The sequence below is a fragment of the Vulpes vulpes genome, chromosome 3, assembly GCF_048418805.1.
Source record: "Vulpes vulpes isolate BD-2025 chromosome 3, VulVul3, whole genome shotgun sequence".
NCBI lineage: Eukaryota > Metazoa > Chordata > Mammalia > Carnivora > Canidae > Vulpes > Vulpes vulpes.
Window position 1 is genome coordinate 14055436 of NC_132782.1, and position 24317 is coordinate 14079752.

The window sequence follows — 24317 nt, forward strand, 5'->3', positions numbered from 1 at the left end:
TTATACTCATACCTAAGGAAGCTCTTGTCAGATTAAATCAACTGGAGTGTTGCCTGCATTCATTGTATAAGACTCATATCATAAACATCCTGTAACTGAGGCCAGAAACTGTTAGGAGAAAAGTGGTCATTCACATCAGCAGTGTTACTTAGATTGAAAAAATTGGGGGTTTCTTTATTAGCACCACAATCGACATTGTTCATGTCTATTTAAATGGAAATAATATTCTGGGTCGGTTCACTGAAAGAAATTTCATCTTTTCTTATAGGGTTGGAGGTTCAGAGATTTGGAAGGTCATTCCTTTTTGAACTCTTCGTAGGAGACAAATCTTTCTTTCGGCACATAAAATCTTAATGATTGAATTGTGTGTGTTAAAAGCTCCCAGAAGAGACTTGCTCATCTTATTTGGTCATCTACTGACAGAGGCAGAAAGTAGTAGCTAAAAGAAGAGAAAAAGAAGGTGCCCCTGGCAATGATAGAGATTCAAGTTTGGGGAAGGGGCAACCTGGGAATAGTCACACCTTCTTCAAAAAAGAAGGAAGTATTTTCTGTGGCCCCACTCCACCTAGGGCATGTTGGATTCATGCACAACTAAACCAGAAAGAAACGCCACTTTGGAGGATAAAATCTCCCAAATGCCAAGTTATGGTAGATCAGGAAAATCTATGAATTTTAGCAATAGCAGAGACACTATAGACGTAGATTTGCCAGTAATACCTGAAGCATCTCTATAGGGGCCTGAAACCCAAGGGCACATGTAAGACAGTCAGCAATACTTCCTCAGGGATTTCCCACCATCTGAGTCCCTGGTTGGCATGGCTGGCGACATGTATGGATTATATCTGACCTGAAATGCACTATTGCCTGACTACTATGGCCTGACTTGATGGTACGAACACATCTCCTCAGGACACTGACACTTATTAAAGCTGTCGCTTTTAGAGCCTCTAAGCACTTGAGAAAAAAAAAAACCCAAAACTGGTGTCCCTTTTTCAACACATATGATCAGAAATAAAAACCAAATTAAGCCAGCTTCTACACAATTTACATTAAAGAGGAATTAAAATAGATTTTTCCCTTGGATTTTCATATTACAATGTTCTGGATAAATTCATTGAAGCTGAACTTTTTTTTTTTCTTACTCATTTTTTTAATGCCCAAGTTTGTTAGTCTGCTCATTTAGCAACTCAGCATAGCCCACTGGCCAACTCTAGTGTGAAAGTTTTCATAACCCATCTTTATTTTATTTTATTTTTTTTAAAGATTTTATGTATTTATTCATGAGAGAGACAGAGAGAAAGAGAGGCAGAGACACAGGCAGAGGGAGAAGTAGGCTCCATGCAGGGAGCCCGACGTGGGACTCGATCCTGGGTCTCCAGGATTATGCCCTGGGCTGAAGGCAGGCGCTAAACCGCTGGGCCACCGGGGCTGCCCACCCATCTTTATTTTAGTTTTGAGTTTACTTGCCAGTCATTCTCCACAATACACAAAATTGTTTTTGGGTTGTTGCATGAATAAGTAACTATAGCTAACACAATAATGCTTACTTTTGTAAGCTTTTAGAACAAAGCTAAAAAAAGAATTACAGTAGCTTTTTTCCTTTTATCATCATAAATATCCTGTAATTGAAATCAGGATTTAGAAGTGGTAGCAGGAGATGTTGGAGATAGTATGAGACTGAGTAAGGTTTACACAGTCGAACTGAAAACATATTTTGATAAACATTTCTTCTGGTAAACAAAGGAATTGAATAATTAAAAACTTTCATATGGTACTAGGTAGGGAAATGTCTAAAAGCTACAGGCAATCAACAGGTTACAGAGAATTGGAAAACAGTGGAAGAATGAAAAACCATGGAGCCGTGATGCACTTTAATGTCAACCTGATGCAAGTGTAACTTTGTGACATTAATTATCTATGTACAAAAGTAAATATAGTTATATAATTACAAAATAAAAAAGTTAAATTTCTAAGAAAGGCATGTGAATTAAAATGAGTTCAATACTTTACTTTTTAAATCTTTATTTATTTATTTGAGAGGGAGAGAAAGAGAGCACCCACACATGCATGCACGCACGTGCAAGTGGCGGGAGGTTCAGGGGGAGAGAGAATCCCAAACAGGTTGTGCTCTGAGTATGTAGCCTAATGTGGGGCTTGATCCCATGATCCTGAGATCACCACCCAAGCAGAAAAGAAGACTCTAACACTTAAGCAACTGAGCCCCCCAGGCACCCCATTGTACTTCTGTGTACAAAAGTAAATATAATTATATAATTATAAAATAATTATAAAAATAATTATAAAATAAAGGAATTAAATTTCTAAGAAAGGAATTTGAATTAAAAAGAGTCCAATATTTTAGATCACTATTATTTAAAAAGGCATATTATGACAATCATAAAAATATATTTTAAATTAATAGAGCTATTTTCCAAAATCTAAGTCAATAAATTCCCCCACTGCAATTTTGAAGATGGATTGACTTTTCGGAAAATAGAGCAATTATTCTGTGAATTTTAATACGAATACAAAGTCTGTTATGTACAGAACCAGGTACAGAAAGCAATTAGTTGTAATGCAGATCAAACCTGCCCAAATGAACTGAAAAACTTCATTTAGAACTTAGTAAACAAAAAAGCCAATATTTGCAAGTATGCTATTTGTTGAGATATTATGAGCTTGAAAATTGTCAATAAAAATTCTAACTTATTGGAATTTAAATATATCTTTAAATTTTTATTTAATTAAAAAGTGTCTTAAAATTAATTTTTATTGTTTTAATCCTTGAATTAAGTTTTCCCAGCAGGTAAGCACACCCCAATTGATAATTTACTCATTATTTGGGCCTCCTCCCAATTGGAGTATTTTATTTTATTTTATTTTATTTTATTTTATTTTATTTTATTTTATTTATTTATTCACGAGAGACAGACAGAGAGAGAGAGAGAGAGAGAGAGAGAGGCAGAGACACAGGCAGAGGGAGAAGCAGGCTCCAGGCAGGGAGCCCGATGTGGGACTTGATCCCGGGACCCTAGGATGACGACCTGAGCCCAAGGCAGACGCTCAACCACTGGACCACCCTGGGATCCCAACTGGAGTATTTCTAAGTGTAGAATATTTATACAAATTATTCAGGGGTGAGCTGTTAGACTACAGCTGCCAGGGTCTTCATGAAATAAGTTTCAACTGCTCTGCCACACCAAGGATACAAGTAACATGAAGTCTGTTTTCTTTTTCTCAGGTTGAATTAAAATTGCTTAACCCCTTATATGTCAGATGAGAAGGAAATCCTACAATATATTCCTGGGGGTCCCTCAAACTCTTTGCTCATCCAAAAACAGTGGTAGCTTTACATCCAAAAAAGAGGTCCACTTGCTTTCACTTCTACCTGGGGAAGAACTTTCTGTTTTAAGATCTGTTGTTGCCTTGTGGTCATTGTTCCTTGCTTCTGCACTCTGTCCCTTTTAAGGGTCCACTTGACCGTCTAGAGCTGCATCAACCAACTTACCACCAACCAATTTCTGCCAAGCTTCTAGGTCAGCCTAAGTTTCCAAAGGAGGCCACATAGGTAGGTGGCTCCCCTTGACCCAAGGCGTCTTCACTGGGATCCCTGGAAATCATACAAGTGCCCATGCAGCTAAGTCTTCTGCCCAGAGGTGCTATGCTTGAGCTGATTAGAGGGTCACTCCAACGCAAAATACGCAACAACTGTCCCATTCTCCAGTCTCAGAAATTCAAGGAAGCCGGAGGAGGAGTTGGCTAGCCTCTGTTCTTTCCTAACAAGACACAGAGAGCTCATTCCATACCCTTCTTCAGAAAACAGAGCCCGCTTGTCTTTGAGAAGGGCCCAGATTATTTTTAGTGGGAAATACTTTCTCTGCTGCCTTGATCATTCATCCTACCCATGATAATTCAAAGGAACTCTGGCATCTATCTTGCTGAAGCAACAAATATATAACTACCAGTACTAGCAACAATAACACGATTCAAAACAGAAGTTAAATCTTTAGTGGGTCGCCCCACTACTTTGATAGCATTATGTAGTAGAACAATCTTTAGGTGCCTCTTTGTGTTTGAAAATCTCTATTGTTCACAATAAACTACCTATAGCTTCTCTTAGGTAATGAATTTAGGTAATAGTTTTAGATGTGACCTATTGTTGGCTATTCTCCATGTAGGGTATAGAGCTATGCTGTTCAGTAGAACTTTCTGTGATGATGGAACTGTTCTGTATGTCAGCTGTTTCATATGGTAGCCGCTAGTTACACTGAGCACTTGAAATGTGGCACATGCAACTGAAAAACTGAAATTTTAAGTTTATTTTAAATTTTAGCTAAAACATTAGACAGAAAGAATATTTATTTACCTTAATTACTCGTTATAGAATGAATTAATCAAAATTCATTTCCAGGGTCACCTGGGTGGCTCAGTGTCTGCCCTCAGCTCAGGTCGTGATCTCGGGGTCCTGTGATCGAGTCCCTCAACAGGCTCCCTGCATAGAGCCTGCTTCTCCCTCTGCCAAGTCTCTGCCTCTCTCTCTATGTCTCTCATGAATAAATAAATAAAATCTTTAAAAACAACAACAAAAAACAAAATTCATTTCCAAAGTGAGTTTTTTCTTAAATTCGGAGTTTAAATAGATTCTTCTTTAAACAAAACAAAATACTTCATCTGGCATTTTTTTAAATGTTGAAAATATGTATTTTTGTTCTCTTATCAAAACAAAAGCGTATTATAAACTTTAGAACCAGATATTTTTGCTGGATAAGCCTTACCCATCGGCCTTTTCCCTCTTCCACAGCATGGCTTTTATAAGTTAAACATTTGCAGTGGTAACATAAATAATTTCCCTCCAAAATTAACACACACTGAATTTTGAGTGCAGAGAGACATTCCCCACCCTCCCCAACCCATCTTTCTGTCAACATAACCTGTCTCACATAGCTGGTCTATGAATTGATTCATTTATGAAATGTGATTTTTTTTTTGCCTCATAAGAATAAGACCCTACTGTGTAGAGAAATTGAAAATTAAAAATAGATGTGAACCTATGTTATTTCTTTGGACTTACTATCTCTTTGACAACTTGCCTTCAAGTAAAACAGGACTGAGTTTGGCTGACTCGGATTTCTGTCCCACCCAAAAAGCTAAATATATATGGAGCTTGATTGTCTTCAGTAGGAGGTACTTTAATTTACCACAAGGCCACAGTTTTGCCCAAGGTTATTTTTAGAAGCATGTTCATATTGGACAATTGTATCCTCTGCCACAGGGGCTAAAGTTAGTTGCCAGAGATCCATTTATCTTCTCTCATACTGCTGGGCCCCCACTCTCTAAAATTATTTTTTAAATGTCTGACCACTCAGGAATAATTCCAGTGTTCAAACATTATACATTTTTGGGTAGCTGAAAAGTGAATCCACAAAGAAAACAATTCACTTCTGCCTCTGTGACAAAAAGGCTAAAGAATTTCACTTGGAAAAGCTATCTATCTATATTTAGGGAGTGTGATTTGTGCAACTTGTAGTCAGTAGGTCTTTTAAGAAGCAGTTGGTATACCTGAGTCTTCAGTAAACTTGCTTTAAGAGCTGGCTCTGGAAGAAACTATTTGCATAGAGTCACAAATTATTTTCTACTGGAATGAAAAATTACAGCTGATTTAAAGAATATGTTGTCCCCTTGACTGTCTAATAGAGAGGCCTGAGAGATGTGCCATGGCTATAATAATTTATTCGAGACTTCAAAGCATAGACTGCACAGTCTATGCAGTATCATGTAAGATCATGGTTAATTTAAAATGCCTGCTACTGAAAAAGAAGAATCATACATCAGAGTTGGCATCAAAAATGTACCAACAGGGATATGTGAGCAAACAAATGCCAGGAAATTCAGGCTGATGCCTTAGAAGTTTTCTCCTGTGGGTCTGAGCATTAAAGAGAATTACATACTGGAGGAAGTATACTTGTACCAAAAGCAATAACACTGCATCACTGGGATGGTCTTTGAGCCCAAATTGGGATTGATTAAATCTCTCATCCACACAATATGGCTGGGGACAAGCGCATAAGAAACACATAGATATACATTATTTATTTCTGTTGTGCTTAGCACAGTGGGATCTGTGCCCTTTAAAAATTAACTACTTAGTCGCTGAGCTGGGTAATCTGGAGTCAGTGAAGGGTTATACTGAGCATGCTCTCTGTCTTCACCAAAGTGACAGGAATAAAGGGACTCAAATCATGGCACGAACTTTGCCTAAGGAATGTAATAAACTTCCTCAATGAAGTAATAAGATATGAGAACAACTCTCAGAGAATTGGTACAATCTCTGTCCCTAAAATATTTCAAAAAATAGGATACTCCCCCTTTGGTAGGAGTGCCTTATTAAAATGCAGCTTCTTTGGAAATAGGGGCTGTTCTGCAATTCAGGTTGGAAGTTGCCCATGTGTGGCAATAAGTCTTGAGATGTAACTGTCTTCTTCTATCCCTGGGTGCTTCTATCCCTCTGTTCCCTGAAACAGACTGCTTTGCAACTGAGCCAAGAGAGCTCAATAATTTTTGTTGGATCAAATGGATAAATGTAGAGAGAAATGAAATTACCTACTGCTATATAACAAAAATATCCTGTATTTGGCAGATTAAAACACAAATATTTATTATCTCACAGTTTGTGTGAATCAAGAATTCAGGAGTGGCTTAGCTAGGTGGTTCCAGCTCAAGGTCTCTCATGAAGGTATCGTAAAGAGGTTGTCTGGGCTGTGGAAGCAGATATTAAGGTTCTCTCTACTCTAAGAGTTTGGAAGCCAGGGGCGCCTGGGTAGCTCAGTTGGTTAAGTGGTTAAGTGTCTGCTTTTTGGCTCAAGTTCTGATCCCAGGGTCCCGGAACAGAGCCCTGTGTGGCCTTCCTGCTCAGTGGGCAACCTGCTTCTCCCTCTCTCTTTGCTCCTCCCCCTTGCTTGTGCTCTCTTTCTTGCTCACTCCTCTCTCTAAAAAAATGAAATAAATAAAATCTTATAAAAAAAGAGAGACAGAGAGTTTGGAAGCCAAAGGTGCAATTGTAAAGGAACATGAGGCAATCACACTGAAGAAATGGATAGAGATCCCAAATTTAGAGGTACTTGGGATTAGGCCAGAGGAAATGAAACCATGTAAGGAAGAGCAAGGAGGAGTCAGAGTGTCCAAGTAGAATGAGGAAGAGCAAGAGGTCCTGCTCTTGCAAGAGCCAAACAGCAAATGGATAGTACACGACTTGGATCAAAGAAGGCAGGAAGGTAGATTAGCTGGTGAGAAAAGAAACTAGACTGGAAAGTTCCAGCCAAAGCATTCTGATTTGGGTCTTCTGCTGCCCCATGCCTGTGTTTGTCTCACCCGGGTAATAGGGAGGGGCTAAGAGTTAGGATAGGATAGGTGGAGTAGTTTTTAGGAGATTTAGAAGAGGATTGTTTTTACCTTGACATCCTCGCTGTGCAGGCAGTTGACTACTCACCCTGGGCTGGTTTCTCCCTTGCATTTCCCTTGATACAAACTGGGCCCAGCTCCTGACCCTGCTGGAGTCTTCATATGACATCATGCTGCTACTGTTTCTGTCACATGGGGTTCTGAAAATATTTATTTGCAACTCCCACAGATAGAACACAAAATCAATAAACATTAGGCTCTATCCTACTCTTTGAAAATATGTCATCATAAGAAATGTGTAGGGGCACCTGGGTGGTTCAGGTGGTTAAGTGTCCAACTCCTGGTTTCGGCTCAGGTCATGATCTTGTGGTCTTGGGATCCCCTCTGTGTTGGGCTCCATGCTCAGCACAGAATCTGCTTCAGATTCTCTTTCCCTTCTCCTCTGCTTCTCCTGTGTGTGTGTGTGTTGTCCTTGTTGGATTTGTCATGAATATGAGATAAGATCTTCACATAGATGACCATGTGGCCTTCTTTGAAATCTGTCTGAAATACACTGGCTCTTCTTGGTGTTTTAAAGTCCATGTCTCTCCTTGGACCACCCACTAGTTTTGTTTCCTGTCTGAAGAATGCTTTTTATACTTATTGATTCAGCAAAAATGACTGGCACATGTTGAATCTACTGAGTGACCAAACTTAACCGTGCTTGTAAGATCAGCTCCACTTGTTTCTTCAACAACTTAGCATAACGTCTATCACCTGTTTGTAGTAGTTTACTGAACAGCAGTGAGTGCTTCATGGAATAGCTGGCTTGGCAAACTTTTGACCCTCATACTCCAGAACTTATACTTCCAAATCCCAACACACAAACTCATAGAAGGAATGATCCAGATCAATTACAATGAGAGTAGCAAACGCTTCACCTAACTATTAAATAGTAAACTCAGAGGGCAGCCCGGGTGGCTCAGCGGTTTAGCGCCGCCTTCAGCCCAGGGTGTGATCCTGGAGACCCAGGATGGAGTCCCACATCGGGCTCCCTGCATGGAGCCTGCTGCTCCCTCTGCCTGTGTCTCTGCCTCCCCCCCACCCCACTCTCTCTCTCTGTGTGTGTGTGTGTCTCTCTCATGAATAAATAAATAAAATCTTTAAAAATAAATAAATAGTAAACTCAGAGAACATGAGAGCATTGTGGAGTAAGCAGTGACATCTTTATGAGCTGTATTGGCAACTTGCACTAGTTCTTTGGCCAGAGAGAATTTCAAGCAGCTCCTGTGGGCTTACTCAATTCCAGGTTCATCCTTACACTGTATTCTGGAACCCCACACTCCAGTGAATATTGCTACTTAGATCAGCAAAAACTGAGGCCCAAGCAAAGAGGAAATCTCTCATTCATTTTTTAGGAACCCAGGAAATGGTTTATATTCATTTGACCCTAATTTGATTCAGTTACAAATATTTACAAAGTTTATTTGGTCAATAATTCATTTTACTAGATGCTGTAATGCTGGGAAGAATTTGTAAAACTTTTTTTAAATTTTCAAAAGTAAAAAAAATAATAATAAAAAAATAAAATTTCAAAAGTAAGAAATAGTCCCTCATTCTCAAGGTGTTTCCAGCTTAATAAAAATTTACACACATAATTATTGTATTCCAGAGAAAGGTGAGAGCTCTGAGAGAGCCCCAAAAGACCCCAAGGGAGTTCATAGAGGGAGACATTTGGGCAATGGCACAGAAAGGGGGTCTGCGAAGCTGCATTTAGCACAGGCAGGCAATGATAAATGCGATGGTAATGGCAGCAACAAGAGAGAGAAGGGTGTTCTCTAAGCCAGGGGTTGGCAAACCTGTTCTGTAAAGGGCCAGGTAATAAATATTTTAAGGTTTGCAGGTCACATCCTGTCTCTATTGCATATTCTTACTCTTTTCCTTCTCTGCCTTTTAAACATGTAAAAACCATTCTTAGCTTACAGGGCTGCACAAAAACCGCCTGCAGACCAAATCCCACGGGGCATAGTTTGCCAACCCTTGTTGTAGGCAGCATGAGCAAAGGAAGCTATAACGGACACAGGAAGCTATAACGTGTTTCCTATGGCTGAAGGTTAAGGAAGCTTGGGGTGCAGGGTAGAGTGGGAGATAGGAGTGGAAACTGGTTCATCTGCAGAGCCTTGGAGGCCAATATAAGGAGGCCAGTTCATCAAGCAATAAAGAAAAATTGAAAGTTTGCAAGTGAGAAAAAATACGACAAAGCTTCGGTTTTAGAAGATCAATTCAATGAGAGTATGTAACATAGAATAGTGTGGGGAGATGGGGACAATACACAGGAAAAAAATGAATAAGGTGTGAATTAGGATAATAGTGATTTAAAGGTAGAGACAAGGGCAGCCCGGATGGCTCAGTGGTTTAGCGCCGCCTTCAGCCAGGGGTGTGATCCTGGAGACCTGAGATCGAGTCCCACGTCAGGCTCCCTGCATGGAGCCTGCTTCTCACTCTGCCTGTGTCTCTGTCTCTCTGTGTGTCTCTTGTGAATGGATGAATAAAATCTTAAAAACAAAACAAAGGTAGAGACAGACAAAAGGGACCAGATGCCTTTTTATGAAGGAAAGAAGTAAGTGTATTGTTATGGAAAATACATTTGCATAAATAAAGCATGGCCTTATGAGTGCAGGGCTTGGTGGAACCAAATGAATCATGAATACAGTCATCAGTAATACAAGATTTCACAATGTCCCTGTCAAGTTTTACTCCACAAACTGGAATTTTGATTCTCAGGCTTCTGAGTGCAGTAAAGTAATTTCCCATCAAACTGACACCTGGCCTGGTGAGATTCTTTTGGAGATCTATCTGATGGTCGTCCAAGGATTTATTAAAAACCACTTGTCATTGAAGATGGCCATGTCTCAGGAGAAAAGCAGACAAGAACCAAGTAGGAAAAAAGTTCAGGAGAAAAAGAAATTCAAATGCATTTCTGAAATAGGAAGAAGAAAACAAATGAAGCAATATGATTATAATGAATTCGTAAAGCTAACAAATTAACTTCTCTTTTGCAAAACTGCAGAAAGAATGAATAAAAATTGAGACCTTGCAAGCTCTGCTATCTCCAAAGGCCAATCCAGCATTCCAACCTTTCTCAGTCTTCAAAGGATTTTCCCCTCTAGAAAGAATAGAAACAATGTGCCAGTGCCCTTCTGTCATCACCTGCAATGCATACACACAGACATGCCTTTATTTAACTCCAAATCTGGCCTAGATTCATACAGCTCCCCCAGAAGAGTGCTCTCCATCAAGAGCAGAAAGAACTTTAAGGAAATACTGGAGGGAGTGAAGGAAGAGCCCCAGAGCTGTATTTGTAAAATAATAGTGAAAATAATCATGTTGAAGAGATAAACAGAAACTAGTAAGTGCTCCAAACATTCTATTCTCATGGGTATTTGAAACATTTCCTAGGACCTAGAAATTATTGAGTCTTCAGAGACACCAACCAGAGCAATTTCCTAGAAGGTTCTAAATGGTTACTGGTTATTGTGATCACAATCTATAAATATTGGGAGAGTATTCTCTTCAGGAGCTTCCTGGGCAGAGGATTAAAAAAAAAATTCTTAGAAAGACTTAGGAACTTCCTGCCTCCATCCCCCACAGGCACTGAGTAGTTTAGAATTTCATTTAGTGAAAATGGCTTCCTTTCATATACCAAGAAATTGTGGCCTAATTTTAATTAAGGTGTTTTTTTCATTTAGCCTATATAACTAAAAATGGCCAACTTAAAAAAACAAACATGTTTTTTCCTGTCGCTGTATATAGCTTGCAAATTTGAAGCAACAGTATGAACTCATTCCAAACGTAGAACTCTCAAAAAGTTATGCCTTTAAAAAAAATAATACCATCTTCGCTGTTAAAAATATTGTAAATTATGGGTAATGATTGACAGAGAATTTGTGATTGTAGCCCAAAGGGTAAACTCCCCTAGAATCTTTCAAAGTCTATTCTTTCCTTTCAATGAAGTCCATCTCAAACCAGTACATTCATTATTCTCTATTGAGTACACCTAGCTACCAATTACATGAAAATGTATTATAAAAATAATTGCTTTTCATCCTCATTAACAAACTATTAGGAAGGGAAACGATGGAAAAATCATTCAACGTTTTATTAATTCTATAACAGTATTTCTAATGAATCCTCTTATCAGGTTATGTGTAGAAAAGCATTTCCCTCACCATTTTCTAGCGAATTAGGCAGCCCTTGAACAAAAGATAGATACTCCCGTCATGAACACATTATAGCATTCCCCATGGACTATGGAGACTCTTCAGCATCTGGGGGGAAAATTAAGTCTCGCCTTCCCACTGTTCCTTCTCACAGGCTTTGTAGAAGACTTAATTGAACCTGGCACACCCTCCTAGATTTTCTACACAAAACTCACTATTTATTCCTTTTTGAGTAATTACAAGAAAGCTAATGCATCCTGTAGACTGCATGTGCCATAAAGCTAGAAAGAAAAGGGAAGTGCTCTCAGACATCTCCATAAACCCACAGGGAGCAGGAGAGAGAACAAAAGCCTTGCACCTGTGCTTTGCTCCAGCTCTTTCCCTCTGGTGGATGTGGCTGGGATCTGATTCCCCACCCCCACTACCCATCTGTTGCTACAGCTGAGCCCCAGTCATTTCCTGAAAGAAATGTTTATCAGGGTGTCACCTGATTGACTTTCACAGCAGCTCATAGTACCCACCTTTGGTTTGGGGCCAGGACACCACGGTTGGATTTCTGTCGAGGTGTCTGATTATCGACATCAATAGTCTGGAACTAACAACATGGTGTTCAAGCTGGTTTGAAAAGAAGGGGGCTATAGCTGGAGAAGTTCCTCAGCTACCTTTTAAGTTCACTAGGGATAAAGCGAATCTACTTGAATCAATAAAATTAAGTCACTACCTGCCAAGTGCAAGACAGAGGACGTAAGCCAGTACAGGATGAACTGCCAAGTGGCTCATAGAAAAGGGCCCATCCAAGTGTAGAACTAAAGGCAGGACTCCCTACAGGGGATTCAACGGAGGCCATGTGAAGAAGGTAGCAAATGACTCGGGGTTTGGAGGCCACATAGGATTTGAATGGCCAGAAGGAGAGGATGATTTCTGGCAGGTGGGATCATATGAGGACAAATTCACAGCTGGCAATATGAGAAGTATTTTTGGGAAGACGCTCCATTACCACAGTGGTTCTGATACTCGGAATCACCCCCAAAGGCTTGTAAGAACTTAAAAGAACACACGTGGCTGAGTTCCACACCTCCCCACCCTTCCTGATGGAAGAGTCTGAAGCAGACTGAGAAGTTACACTTCTAACAGGTTCCCAGAGAAGGAGGATACTGGTATGTTAGAAATCGGACTCTGAAAACCCTCAGCAAGAACGGACCCTGGCTGTGAATGGCTCCACAGTCAGGCTAAGTAAAGAGTTTGGATTTTATTGTGTAGGCCACTGGAACTGCTGAATGGTTTTGGAAGAAGTTGAGATGAACGTGAGAAACAAGAGAGGTATTTTAGGAGAACACCTGACCACTCTGCTGAAAAAAAAAAAAAAAAAAGCTTGGTCACAGGAGATCCTTCCAGGAGGTGAGGCCCACGGTTTTAAGACCCTAACACGAGGGATCCCTGGGTGGCGCAGCGGTTTGGCGCCTGCCTTTGGCCCGGGGCGCAATCCTGGAGACCCGGGATCGAATCCCACGTCGGGCTCCCGGTGCATGGAGCCTGCTTCTCCCTCTGCCTGTGTCTCTGCTTCTCTCTCTCTCACTGTGTGCCTATCATAAATAAATAAAATTTAAAAAAAAAAAAAAAAAAAAGACCCTAACACGATGTGGATGATGGAATAGCAAAAGACAAGAGATGGTGCAAAAACCTACTCATTCATCCACACTTCCACTAAACTGAATTTTAGATGTTTGCATAAGATTTGACAAAATACTTTACTAGTAAAGCCTCTAAGCTAGTGGCTATCAAAATTTAGAGCAAAAGGCTCACCAGAGAAGCTCATAAAAAACACAAATACTTTCCCCCACATACTCAAAAGAACTCAAAGGGGCTTGATGAGGTATTTGTACACCCATGTTCATAGCAGCATTATCATAGTAGTCAAAGGATGGAAATAATCCAAATGTCTAACAATGAGTGAGGGCAAAATCAAAATGTGGCATTACATTTAATGAAATATTATTTGGCCTTAACAAGGAAAAAATGTTGACACATGCTGCAACATGAATGAACCTTGAAGAGATTATGTTAAGTGAAATGAGTCAGACACATTAGGTCAAAGTATTGTGCGCTTCCACTTACGTGAAGTATCCAGAATAGTCCAATTCTTGGAGATAGAAAGTAGAATAGAGGCCACGAGGGGCTGGGGAATGGGGAAATGGGATGTTACTGTTTAATGGGTATGGACTTTTAGTTTGAGATGATGAAAAAGTTCTGGAGATGGGTGGTGGTGATGGTTGCATATCAATGTGAATGTATTTAATGCCACTGACATGTACACTTAAAAAGTGTTAAAATGGTAAATTTCATACGCACACACGTGTCTGTATAATCACAATCTCCAGCTCCAGTATACACAAACACACACATCTATATACATATACATACACATCACATATTTTACACACACAATTCAAATGCCTGAGGCAGCCCTCCAACTGGAGATTGGTTTGTTGTTTGTTTGTTTTAAAGATTTTATTTATTTATTTGGGAGGGAGAGAGAGCACTAGTGGTAGAGAGAAGCAGAGGGAGAAGCAGACTCCTTGTTGAAAAAAGAGCCTGATGTAAGGCTCCATCCCAGGACCCAGAGATCATGACCTACGCTGAAGGCAGATGCTTAACCAACTGAGCCATGTAGGTGCCTCTAGACATTGTGACTCAACTGGTCTGGGTGGGACCCAGGAGTCTATGCTCGAACACTTGGCCCATGGTATCCCAAAGCAGGTGTGGGAAGATAACCTCCATCTCAGCTCTAGGAAAATACAGCTCCTTGAAGTAAAGTCTTTTGTGAGTAAGGGGTAGGGTTCTGCTTCATGGGAGAGTTCTCCAGGTACCACTTAGACCAGAAGAATCTTTTTCCTGCCTGAGGCTATAGATGTCCGTAACATGTCTCTGACTGTAAGAAATCTGAATAGAAGCCTTCATCCAAGGCTCTGCTCCCCATTAGAAGGCAGCCACGTGGAAGAGTCACCCCTCCTGCAGTTCTTGTGTTGCATGTTTTCTATAATAACTACAGAAACAGAAATAGAAAGAGCAACATAAACACAGATGATGGATTTTGTGTACTTGCTGCAGAATGCCTGGATTTTATGGCTTGAACTTTGTACGATTATTGACTGTCTGAGAGCTCTCTACAATGAGTATTAATTAATGTGAGGCAGGAAACAGTCTAGCAGGAAACAGATGGAATATAGATGAGGATAATGGAGGTTAGAGACACAGAAACAGGATAATAAATATGAACTGGGATCTGCATTAGGACCAAAATGGAGCTACCACCTCAGCTACTCTTTGATGATTTAAGCCTGGAGACACAAAGATTATCCCTGCCCAGCCTGAACTTGTGCATTACCTAATTCTTGTGTAACGCAGATTTCTTCCATGAGTCTCTTTATGAACTGAGAATTATTGGATCAAATATATGTGATTCTCTAGTCATGCCAATTAGTGTTTTAGTGAGAATAATTCTGAGCTCTGATGGAAGCAGAAAGGCAGGAACCAAAAAAAGAAGAAAGATGTTTTAGTAGGTAAAGGATCTGGCAATAAAGTAAAAGGAATTTTTAAGTATTATTCATAACTGAGTATTTGATAGATGGGGTGATATGATGGTTAATGTTATGTGTCAAGTTGGCTGGGCCACAGGATGCCCAAATACTTGGTCAAACTTTCTGGGTGTTTCTATGAAAATGTGTAGAAGAAGTTAAAATTTATATCAGTGATTTGAATAAAGCATATTGTCCTTCATAATGTGGGTGGGCCTCATCCAATCATGTGAAGGCCTGATTAGAACAAAGACAGGCCTCTCTCCAGCTAGAGAGAATTCTCCCACAGATTATGTTTGGACTTCACCCACCATGTTAGCTTTTCTTGGTCCTACAGCACCCTGCCAGCCTTTGAGCAAAAACTTCTGGGTCTCTGGCCTGCCAGCCTCTCCTGCAGGAATAGGAGTTTTGGAATTCTGAACCCCCATAATCATTTGAGCCAATTCCTTACAATGAATCTACATATATACATACATATGTCCATACATTCACACATAGATATGCAGATGCTATTGGTCTGTTTCTCTGGAGAACTCTGACTAATAGAGGTGGTAGGTAAGACCCCTGAATGTTTCTAGCGAGTTAGGAGATGTAAAATGTATGGTTGTGCTGGTTTTTAAATAGTCACAAATTTTTTGACATTCTTACCATCTAGAGGTGAGGTACAAGTCCCCTTGAATCTGGGTAGGCTTGTGACTGCTTTGGCCAGAAATCATAGAAGAAGTGTACTATGCAGTGTCTGGTCATAAAAGCCATGTGGCTTTTTCCTTGTTCAATGAACACATGTTCTTCGAGCTCTATGAGGCCATGTAAGAATTCTGAACACCCTGAGGCTGCCATATGAGTTAAGCCCAAGCCATGACAAGATGCCCTGCCTTGGCTTTCCAGTGACCGCCTCAACCGAGCCTAGCTTTCAAGTCATCTTGGCCCAGGTGCCAGACATGAGACTAACAAAGCTCCCACTTAGTAAAGTCTTTCCGAGGCCTCAGACACTGTGATGCAAGACAAGTCATCCTGCTGAGCTCTGAATTCTTGATCTGCAGAGTCCATGAACTTAATAAAATGGATTATGCCACTAGGTTTTGGGGTGGTTTGTTAGGTAGTAAGAGATCATTGGAACAATGACACTACTATTGTAAGATGTATAAATGTCAAAGATTTCTCCATTACATAGCTATAGAATATATTGCTTTATTTTAGTGAACATTAGGAGTTTATAAAGATTTTCTAGGTATACTCCTAACCTTAGCCCCCTAATCAAATTTGTACTTAAATTATTTTTAGTCACATTTTATACCTTAGGAAACTTTAAGGATATGATCTTTAAAATATTTTATTTATTTATTCATGAGAGACACACAGAGAGAGGCAGAGACACAGGCAGAGGGAGAAGCAGGCTCCCCTCCTAGAGGAGATGCAGGACTTGATCCCAGTACCCCGGGATCATGCCCTGGGCCAAAGGCAGACGCTTAAACACTGAGCCACCCAGGTGTTCAAAACATGGAATTTTAAAAATTCATGCGATTACTACTAAGGGGATCTAGCTGATCTGGTGTGGACCCTACTTACATTTGAAAGTACCATCTTGTTGCCTATCTATCTGGAAGAGGTGAGCATGGATTTATAGTGGGTTTTACAAATCCAAGTGATCTTAGCACTTTCAGTTACAAAGATCATCAATCTTATTCAGTGTAAGAAATACTAAGCCCTATAATAGGCAAATTTGGGCTTAAAATAATTAAGAGAAAAATAAATCTTTAAAAACACATATTAACTACTATGATAAAGTAAATATTTTATTATCCTTAAAAGTGTAGGGACAGGGGTGCATTGGGTGGTGCAGTCAGTTAAGCATCCAACTCTTGGTTTTGGCTGAGCTCATGATCTCAGGGTTGTGGGATTGAGCTCCACGTCGGGCTCTGCACTCATTGAGGAGTCTGCCTAAGACTCTCTCCCTCTTTGTCCTTCCCATTTCTCCCTCTCGCTTTCTCTCTCTCAAATAAATGACTTGTTAAAGAAGTGTAGTTACATAACAAGCATCAATGGTTTGTAAGAGTTCCTTTAAGTTAATTCAACCACATTCGTAATGTTTTTATAGTGTGTCTGATACTTTATTGGGTCATCTGATGAACACTTAAAAGTAAATTTATAGAAACTGACCTTGTGAATCTTCTACTCTAATGAGCACAGTAAGATCTGCTCACTTGAAACAACTACTCAATAGTGCTTGGTGGAAATGTACATTCATGTGAGAATCTAGGAGAATGACCTCGGAGTCAGACATAAAGGAAATTCTTCCCCAAGTGATGGGAAATGCATGCTCTCACTTCTTTTTCTAAGGCATCTTAATAGTTTAAATTTGACAAGGTCCTTTCTGTGTTTTCAGCTTGGTTGGTCACAAAATGAGGAAAAGCAATTCAAAACAAAAATAAACTCCCCACAGAACTGGCATATTTTGGATCTGGAATCTTAGACTGGATAATTTTGTATTATTTTAAAATGTTACTGAATTTGTCTCTTGCTATAATTAAAAAAAATTTTATGAAAACGACTGCAGTAGATTAGTAAGCAAAATAGTCCAGGCTATACAGAAATTTGTTTTGTGTTTTTTTTTTCCTTAATTCTATTTAATACTGTGAAGTAAACTAGCCTTTCTTTATGCCTACTCTTCATATAAATAACTTGGTCCTGGGAATTCCATCTCCCTTAGGATCTCAGTAGTCTGCAATTCTCTGTTTCATGTCTCACTGCTGTGATTTCCAGAAGCACGGGGTGTCCCCAAAGAAGGCAAAAGAAAGCTGTATTTTCGTAACAAAAAACAAATTAGCCCCTATAACATATGAATTCTTCATCACAAAATAAATTTTAAAAAGAGGGGTAGATACACCAAAAAAAAAAAAAAAAAAAAAGAGGGATAGAGCAGGGACATCCGAGTGGCTCAGTGGTTGAGTGTCTGCCTTTGGCTCAGGGTGTGATCCCGGATTCCTGGGCTCAAGTCCCACACTGGGCTCCTTGCGTGGAGCCTGCTTCTCCCTCTGCCTGTGTCTCTGCCTCTCTCTGTGTCTCCCATGAATAAATAAATAAAATCTCCAAAAAAAAAGGGATAGAGCAGAAGCCTCTTGCTTTTGGTAAGCTTGTAATTTAAAAGAATAAGGAGTAGTAATATATATATAAATATTCCAAGTCTTATAAAGATGAAGAATGTGTTTCAATACACTTACTGGAATCCACAACTCTTGCATTGTTTTACCTTATCTTTACTTTCTACAACTCTTCATGCTTCTCTCTTTGTCTTTCTCTTCCTGGCACCCTGACTGGTCCTACCTTCAGCTCAGTCTCATCTAGTCACCTGTTGGTAGGGAAGTGTGGTAAGTGGCTTAGCCCCAACTGCTGGTGGGCTTGTGTTAACTGCATCCGGTGTTTTAGGACATGCTGAGTGCCAGGCAAACTTGAACCATCTCCCTAATTCTCTCCTCCTTAGGATTTGGTCCGATGAGTTACCTAATAGTCCAGTTTCCCTTTAGGACTACAGCACTTCCCCAACCTCACCTGTTGGAGCTTGGAGTCTCTGTCTTTTGCCAGGAGGTCCCTTTTAGTTATCTACTGCTGTATAACCAACTTTCTCAAAATGCAGTCATGTCCGATAATCACAGTTTCTTCACGGTGAGGTGCCTCCATGCTCCTGGTCCTTCCCCCCTCCACTCCGTCTCTTTCCCTCTCTCTAACTCTCCCTCCCAGCAGTTCCCCTGCTCCCTCACCTAGGCTCATCCTTCAGGGCTTGGGCTTCTCTTGCAAGATTTCAGAGTAGGTGGGTTTCTTACATAGCCTCTGGCTTTCTCAGAGAGTATTCCAAGAGGACAGGACTTGGACGCTGCTAATCTCTTAAGGACTGGGCTCAGAAACTTGCCACAGCACCACTTCTGGCAAATTCTGTTGGCCACAGCAGTCACAGAGTCTACCCAGATTCAAGGGAGAGGACATAGACTCCATCTCTCAGATTGACAAAAAGTGTGAGGCCATCTTTAATCTGCCATGACTCCCCTTCCCTGAAGTCCCCATGGCTTTAACCACTGGTAGGAGTCCTGCTGTGTTTGACTAGAACACTGTGAGCAACTTAATAGAGATGTGCTTGACCCCATTTGTGTCCATGCTTCATCCAACAGATCATGCAACAGTGCTGAGGACTCAGCACTTTCTCATGAGCGTGCTGCACCGTCTTGGGCACAGTGCTCCGGCTACATAAATGCTCTTGCTGGAAGCAGCCACCATGGACAGTGTCCCCAGCCTGCAGTCTCCACCTTCTCTGCCCTTGCCTCACTCTCTGTGACAAAGCCTGCTCCATCCTAACCACCACCTCTGTGTCTGAGATTTAAGAGAAACATTTCCTTAAAACGCATCACTTCTTCCATGAATGGTGCCATTGCGATGCTTGTGATTTGTTTACCAGGACAATCACTTAATAGTCAAACCGGGGGCAGCCCGGGTGACTCAGCGGTTTAGCGCCACCTTCAGCCCAGGGCCCGATCCTGGAGACCCGGGATCCAGTCCCACATCGGCCTCCCTGCATGGAGCCTGCTTCTCCCTCTGCCTGTGTCTCTGCCTCTCTCTCTCTCTCTCTCTCTCTCTCTCTCTCTCTGTGTGTGTGTCTATCATGAATAAATAAATAAAATCTTTAAAAAAAAAAAGTCAAACCAGGTATTTATCAGGTTACTGAAGCACAATTGTCTCTGTGTGTACATACGCATGAGAGGGCTGTGCTGGGGATTACTCAGGTGTTTGCAGGAAAAAGAACTAAGGGATATCAATGATCATGTAACAATAATATTTGTCTAGAGCTTTACAATTTACAAACAACTTTTTTTTTTTGCAGTTCCATTCCATTTGCAGTTCTCATGATTTTGACAATTGGTATTACCATTAAAAAACAAAACAAAACAAACCCTCTTTTGGGGGCACCTGGGTGTCTTAGTGGTTGGACATCTGGCTCTCGATTTAGGCTCAGGTCATGATCTCAGGGTCATGGGATCAAGCCCCATGTCGGGCTCCATGCTCAATGGGGAATCTTCTCTCCCTCTCTCTTTCCCTGTACCCATCTCCTGGCTTGTGGGCACACACATACACTGTCTCTAAAATACATAAATAAATCTTAAAAAAAAGAAACCACCTCCTTTGGAGAAGATATTATTAATAATAACAGTAAGTGGCTGACATGCATGGTCTCCTTTATTTTCACAGCTATTATTCATTCATACTTATTTATTTCATAAATATTTATTGAGCGCTGGGCACTGGAGATAAAACGGTGAAAGAAAACAGATGTGTCTGTTCTCAGTAAGCCTACAGTCTATTAATAATCTCACAAGTCAGTATAAATCTAGAACTGTGATCCCTGTCCTAAAGGGGAAGTCCATGGTGGTTTGAGAGCAACATGTGGCCTAGGCCCTGAGGTTATGACATCTGATCTGATACCGGAGGAAAGAATAGGCATTTACCAGGGTTAAGGATGGGAAGGAGCCCATGTTCCAGAAGGAGGGAATAGCTTTTGCAAAAGCCCTATAGTAGGGGAAGGGGGATTTCTTCCAAGAACCGAAAGAAAGCTAGTGTGCCTAGAGCACAAACCCGATGGAGTAGGATTAATACTAATCCCACTTTACAGATAAGGAAAATGAAGGCCAGGCTAATAATATAGCCAGGCAGGAAGTGGCGAAGCCAGACCTGGAACGGAGCTGTTCTCATTCCTCAGCTGCTATTCCTCCCCTCTGGCTTGCTATTTGAGACAGATCAGTTTCTGCCGTGTGTTCAAGGAGGCTAAAAATGTAGCACAGCCAGGGTGGGAAACCTACGTTCTAGGCAAGAAAGCCTGGAGCTGCAGAAAGCATGAGTTGAGAATTTTGAGTAAGGAACCTGAGTTCCTGTGGAGAGCTTAGAGAAAGTGCAGTTGAAGAAGGAGGAAGAGGAGGGGGAAGGGAAGAGGAGGAGGAGAAGGGGGAGAGGAAGAGGAAGGAGAAGAAGCAAGAAAAAAGAAAAGAAAAGGCAAAGGGCGGGGCTTGTTCTGTGATCAGGATTCTGATTCTGAAACACATAGAGGTCAATCAGTCAACCAATCCAGTCACAACTGACGATAATTCTAGGGTTTGAACAGTCTAATTTGTCACACTTTTCCTCAGTGGTCTTTACAAATGGGACCCACGTTCCTCTGAATAAAGCAGTTTCACTTTTCTCTCCTCTGGAAGGTAGGGCTGAAAGGACTCAATGATGCCTCCAGTTCCTAGTGACTCATAAAATGGCATGTCTTCCAAGTGTGCCCTGAAATCCAGAGTTGGGTAGAGCAAAGCCCATCAGGTCCGCAGAGACTGACCTCTACTCTCTAGGCAATCAGGGACTTAGGAAAGGGGAAGACCCAACAAGGGGACTCCTTAAATAGTGATGGTTAAAATGCAAATCTCCAAGCTCTATTCCAGTCCTATGGAATCAGAGTCCCTGGAAACAGGGTCTGGGAAATTGAATTCTTAACACACTTCCTAGGGACCAGTAAAGGATCTGTAACAGTGAATGAGTCAGAATGAAAAGAAAGATGCCTCCATCTGACCTCAACTATGTGAAATACCCCAAATGAAACTACTGACTGAACTCAGTCAATCCACAAAACTGATACATTACAATAAAGTATTGTTTTAATCCACTAAATTTGGGAGTGGTTTGTTATGTAACAATTGATAACATACAACCTCAGTTTCCAACTGGCATCCAGTTCTCTTAAATCCCCATGGACCCAGATGCCTTGCTTATGTGACTCTACCATTTTTATTACATGTTGCCAAGATCACTGCGGAAAAGAAAAGAGGAGAAAGAATAAGAAAAGAGAGATCTTCATGGACCAGCCCTGGAAATGGGATATGTCCCCTCCATCCACATTTTTGGGGCCAGAACTCACTCACACGGCTACACCTAACTGCAAGGAAGCTGGGAAAGATGGTCCATGAGGAAAGGAAATGGGTTTAATGACCAGCTAGTCAGTCTCTGTCTCATGAACTGTCCCTTGTGAGTCTCTTTCTCTTTGGTATGGGGGTACAAATAACTAAACGAGACAAATATCAATATATTAGGGTCTTCTGGTTCAACAGTCCTGTCATATTGTATTTATTTTTCCTTCTCCTGATCCTCACCAAAATGATATCTGGGTGTTTGGGGCTGGAAAACGGGTTACCTACATAACCTTGTGGCTTGGGACAAGGAAGCCTCAGATCAGCCCATATGGGTTCTAGAGAGAATACCTGTTTTGCATCTAGAACCTGATCTTGCACACACAGTCTAGTCCTGTTTGGCATTTATGGATGTTATGCTCTTCACTTCAGAGCTCAAATTAATGGTTTAGCCTGTCTCTGCCTTTGGCAACCTCTTGGATAAAACCCATGGATGCCCGCAGTTCACTGTCTCTCTTAGGACTTCCATGTCCCCTTGGTAGGGACACAGTGGAACATCTACCTTCCCCAGACCCCAGCCCTTGGTGCTTCTTGTAGGATTTGGAGAATATGGTTCCCTTTGGCTTGGATCCATTAGGTTGCACATAAGCTACAAAAAGCTTTAGGAGCCCAGTATGGCCCAGAAGGAAACTGAAAAGAAATAGGAAGATAATCCCCTCCTTTGAGCTGTCAGCATGACTTATCACAGAGGACAATACCTCCTTCTCTGTGGATCCTATCTTGTCTCTTGACACTAAGCGTATAATATTTACATAATCAGAATACCTTATTTTTTTCATTGAGATGGGCTTAATTCTTTTTAAATCTCTAACAAAGCACAAAAGACATATGTAGAAAAATACATAAAGGCAATTAAACTGAATAACTTAAAAATAGGATATAGCCAACAATTTTAAGAGGGAAGTAGAGAGCAAAAATATGTGAAAGTTCTTAGCCATCACTGAGGCAAGACAACAGCATATTCTAAAACAGAAAAATCAAGAACTTGAAGTATCTGTATTTAGTTTGGTTATAATGTAAAGTACCCGACAAACAAACACAAAAGCAGCAACAACAAACTTTGGCGACTGGAAATTGCAATGGAGGGTAAGAGAAAAAAGAATCTTTCCATTTCAGAATGCCTCTGCATGGCTGAAGTTTGAAAACTCCCATGCAGATAATACTTCATTGAGAAAACTCTATTTTTGAATTTCAAAATAAAACAGGAATCCTCATCAATAAGGAGATGCTTAACTAAAATATATTTACTAACTCAAATATCCACCTTCGAGATAAAAATGAAGTAAATGTATAGATTCTGACAAGTAGGGGCATCCATGATGTAGAGTTAGGTGACAAAGTGAGTTATAGAACAATGGAGTTAGGATGCCTGTTTATATAAAAATTACACATGTACACACACACACAGTTGTAGGTCATGTGTGCAAAGACACCTTTGTGCATATAAGACAAAAAGTCTATGGACTATACCTCAAACAGTTTGGAATGTAGAAAAGAGAAGACCTCTATTTTTTGTATTTCACACTTCTCTCTTTTTTTTTACTTTTTTTAAAAAGGCAATATATATGTCCTATTATAATTTTTAAGTGTGAGTTCATATTGTGGCATTGTCTCTTACAAATGGGGTAATACGGAGAAGTCATGCAACCTCTTTGCACTTTGGTTTGCCCATCTTTACGCAGAACTTCCACCCACTGCCCAGCAGTGGGTGCAGATGAAAGGCACAAACTATCCTAGCAGCTCATAGGCATTCTATACAAATTGCGTTCCTTTCCTTTTTCTTCTTCCCAAGTGAGAAATGGCAATCTGGGCCAGGAAGAGGGGTGAGTTAGGGGGTGGGAAGTGGGGGTTGAAGGGTGGAGGGATGATTCAGACAGTGTTTAAAAACAGCCCTCAGATGCACATGTACGCAGTCATCACTCCCAGATAACAACCTTCCCCTTTCCTGCAATTTTCTTCCCACTCCCACCACCATCCATTCTCTCCTAGACTCTTCTTTGTATTTATTTTAACCCCATTTTATTTGTATAAAATTAACAGTCGTTTTTAAAGTGTTCTAAGATGGGGGGCGCCGGAGTGGCTCAGTCAGTTAAGTGTCTGCCTTCAGCTCAGGTCATGATCTCAGGGCCCTGGGAATCGAGCCGCATCGGGCTCCCTGCTCG

At 40.7% G+C, this 24317-nt stretch overlaps 1 protein-coding gene across 7 annotated transcripts in view; it reads right to left on the reverse strand.

Annotated features, from left to right (window-relative positions):
• The window catches only part of STK39 (serine/threonine kinase 39), a 437393-nt gene that overhangs the window by 334406 nt on the left and 78670 nt on the right, over window positions 1–24317 (reverse strand). The window contains exon 4 of one of the 7 annotated variants that reach the window (XM_072751852.1): window positions 10471–10543. The exons of the other annotated variants lie outside the window; for them this stretch is intronic. The gene's annotated coding sequence lies outside the window, so the exon portion shown is untranslated. The remainder of the gene's footprint in view (window positions 1–10470; window positions 10544–24317) is intronic. 7 annotated transcript variants of the gene reach the window in all.